This window comes from Lipotes vexillifer, unplaced genomic scaffold, assembly GCF_000442215.2.
Source record: "Lipotes vexillifer unplaced genomic scaffold, Lipotes_vexillifer_v1.1 scaffold504, whole genome shotgun sequence".
In the NCBI taxonomy this organism is placed as follows: Eukaryota; Metazoa; Chordata; class Mammalia; order Artiodactyla; family Lipotidae; genus Lipotes; species Lipotes vexillifer.
The window spans coordinates 974,960-978,549 of record NW_006785225.1 but is presented as its reverse complement, the minus strand read 5'-3'; the positions used below and the strand labels follow the sequence as shown (position 1 = coordinate 978,549).

Sequence of the window (3,590 nt, the reverse complement as noted above, 5' to 3'; positions counted from 1 at the left end):
GGGGCGCGAGGGCGGGGAGGGGAGGCAGGTAAGGAGGGAAAAGGGAGAAGGAAAGGGAGCACGTGAGTGGTGCGGAGGAGGGCGATGGAAGTGGAGGGTGCCACCACGGGTGGGGGCCGGGGGGAAAGCCCCGAGCAGCCAAGTGCGCCAAGTCCCCACTAGGGAATAATTGAGATCTGGCCCTTTAAAAGTGATTTCTCCTTTCCCTCTCTCCCAGTCCTGGCCTGCCGCCCAAGCAAGCAGACCAGTTACAGGTCAGACAGACTTCACCCTTCACTGCCCATGTCACCCATTCCCCACCCGCTGGTACCTGAGCTAGAATTTAGGGGCCCTAAATCCAGGCTTCTAGCCTCAGCACCAGGTCCTTCCCACTCTCATCCCAGCCCTAGGCAGTTGAAGATTCCACCTGATGAGCCTGCCCTTCAGGTTGAGGGTTAGTGACACCTGAGGCCCTGGGGGCCCTTGGAGAGCTGTTTGGGGGAGGGGGCAAGGAAGGGAGTCCCGTTGGCAGTGTGGTGCAGGTAGAGGGGCAGCTTGAACCTTGGGGAGGGAATACAGGCCGAGAGACTGAAAAGGATGAAGTCAGCACCACCTCCCCCTCAGCGCCCTCCAGGCAGCTGTCAGTAACTCTGCTAAAAATACCTGGCCCTGGTCATTCTGCTCCTGGCCTGGAGGTTGCCCAAAGTTGGGGAAATCCTGGCAGACAGGTGTCAGGTGCCAGCAGGAGCGGATGGGGGTGGGACTAGACCAGGGTCAGGTCCAGCTCCAGCCACTCTAAGAGTCTGCAGTGTCTCCTTCCTTCCCTTTAGTCTCAGACTGCGCCTGCAGTTCAGAGCACACACAGAGCCTGGAGGTTCAGACTCCCATTCAGAAGGGGCATAGTTGTAGAGTAGGGATGGGGTCAGCGGGGTGGGGGTTTAGCCACCACTTGGTGTTACCACTACCCAGAGATCAGCCCCTCGTCAACCCAGGGAGGGTGCTGGGGCACACAGGGGAGGAGATGTAATGGGGGGGCTTGGGTCCTAGTCCTGAATCTGCCTCCAGGCTCCTGGGTCTTGCCTCCCTCCCAGCCTCAGGGTGGCCAGCTGTAAACTGCCTTGCTCATGTTTGGGGTGTGTGGAGACTGGGAACAGGCACGCTGTGAGGTACTTTGTGACAGGGACTCGCTATTAGAGTGATGTATGATTGTGATGAGTGTGGTGGGGGTGGGGGGCACCCATTCAGGGCTAGCTAGGGCTGGATCCTAGTGGGCTGCTGTAGGTTGTCATGGAGACCTGGGTCAGGTCTGACTGCTGCATCAGTTTCCTTGGCAACATCTGAGAGGGCCTTGGAATGAGGAGGGCCTGGTTAAGAGGGTTCATGCAGGCCCCTCTGGTACTTGAGGTCCTCACAGTTAGACAAGGCCTGGACTGAGGGGTGATCTATCTATTTGTGTTCTTCACATGGCCCGGGGGGTCTTGGAGGCCTGGGCAATCCCATGTTGGCTCTAGCTTCCTGGACGAGATCCAGAGGGAAGAGGGAGTCATGGGTTAAGCCTTCTGTCAAAGAATGAGTCTTGGGACTTCCCTGGCAGTCCAGTGGTTAAGACCTTGTGCTTCCTGTACAGGGGGCACGGGTTCGATCCCCAATTGGGCAAGTAAGATGCCACATGCCGTGTGGCATGGCCAAAAAATTAAAAGACAACAGAACAAAACAAAAGGAACAAAAGTCTTAAGAGCCAGCAAACTACTTCCCATCAGGAACGCTGCTGGGCTGCTTATGGCCCCTCCTAACCACCTTACACATGACCTTGCTGCTGACAAGAGCCCCTGGATGTCCAACAGAGGGTGGGTGTGGGGGGTAGCTGTGGTCCTTCCAAGCAGGGAGCCATGCAAGGAATTAGGGCTGGGTTTCCCCTCTGATAATCTAAGCTCTTGACCTCAGCAATGTTTCCTCATTGCCAAGGCAACTGCAACCACATTGGGCCACTCGGGCCCCAAGCATTCTGCAACAGGCCAGACCCATCACAAGCATCGGTATGGCCAGGGGCCCGGGGAACCATACCAGGACATGACCTTGAAACACCCCCATTCCCACCTCCTGGTCCTCTCAGTTCTCTGGGCTGAGCTTGGCTGCCCAGAAGGAGCAAACTGAGGCTTGAATACCCCTAGGATAGCCCAGCCTTCAAATCCCAGCTCTGCACCTTACTAGCTGTTTCACCTCTGCCCATTTAGCTTGGCTGAGCCTCAGTTCCCGCTTGTGTAGAGCAGGGATAATGTCTTCATGGGGGTTGTTATAAGATATAAATAACACAAAATACAGAGGTAAGGTGGTTGGCACATGTCTGACCTATAGTAATACCTCGATATAAACACTTTTATTATCACCCTTAGCTGGACAGGACAGGTTGAGTGAATCCCTGGGCCCTCTCCTGCTGCTTCTTTCCTGCTTCTGCTCCATTCTCTCCAGAATGGTGGTCTGCCCAGGAGAGGGGCAGATGCAGATACCTCTCCCCTCTCCCCCATACCCACCTTTTCTCTGTGGGACCCCATGCCCTTCCCCGTCCCTTGGGTAGCAAGATGCTGCAAAGGCAACTTGGCTGGATTTCAGTATTCCCGGCCCTCCTTACACCACAGCTCCCACGCCCCAGTTCTTCTGTTCTAAGTCTCAATTCATTCATTCCACTGACCTGTACTAAGTACCTACTACTGTGTGCCAGGCCCTTGTGCTTTGGGAATGATGATGAGCAAAAATGGACATAGCTGGGCCTGTTCGTACATGTCATCTAATCTCTGGGTCAGTCTCACTCAGCTATGATTTGTTGTTCCCATTTTGTAGACGTGGTAACCGAGGCCTGAGAAGTCACAGGCCAGAAACAGCACAGCCAGGCACCCCTGGTGGAGGGCTTCAGGGACCTAAAACTTCACCCCACCCCTCCCACCCCCATGTTCTCAGACAGCAGCTGGGATTCCAGAAAGTTCCCTGGGCACTAGCCCGGGATTCACAAATGGTGTCCCTGCAGGCAGCTGTGGGCCACGCACAGATGAGTCAAGACTGACAAGGGGACAATCTGATATGCCAGCTGGATATGAGCAGCTACATGATCCTCGTCCACCGTGGCCTGGCTGCCAGGAGAGCCAGCTGAATGACTCAGTGACACCTGCCTCCCCCGTGACCTCCCACCCCCAGGTGAACACGGACACCACAGACACCTAGACACATCGGGCTGTCAGTGCAGAAGTACACACGTCGTAAAGCCTACAGCTGAGTATTGGTGGTTGGGGAGGCTCCCTGTGGCCTGCGGGGCCCTGGGTGGCCTCCTGCCTCTCTGGAGCACTGAGCTTCTCATCTGTGGAAGTGGGAGGTACTCTGCCTGGAAGATCACCTGAAATGGTCCTAGATCCATTTTAAATCTCCAGAGCAGTCCTAAGCTATTGTGTCTCCCCACATGACACATGAAGAAACTGGGTGATATGGGTCGATGACTTCACCGCTCTGAGCAGCCAGATCTTGGTCACTAGGTGGCGAAGCTACTCCCGCCTGCAAGTAAGGGTTGGAGGTGGGCGTAGGCCCCTCCAGCTAGGCAACAGCACCCCCTGCCAGCTGAGCAG

At 55.8% G+C, this 3,590-nt stretch overlaps 1 protein-coding gene across 1 annotated transcript in view; it reads right to left on the bottom strand.

Moving 5' to 3' along the window:
• The window catches only part of CDH16 (cadherin 16), a 26,017-nt gene that overhangs the window by 16,399 nt on the left and 6,028 nt on the right, over positions 1–3,590 (bottom strand). The window lies entirely within an intron of this gene.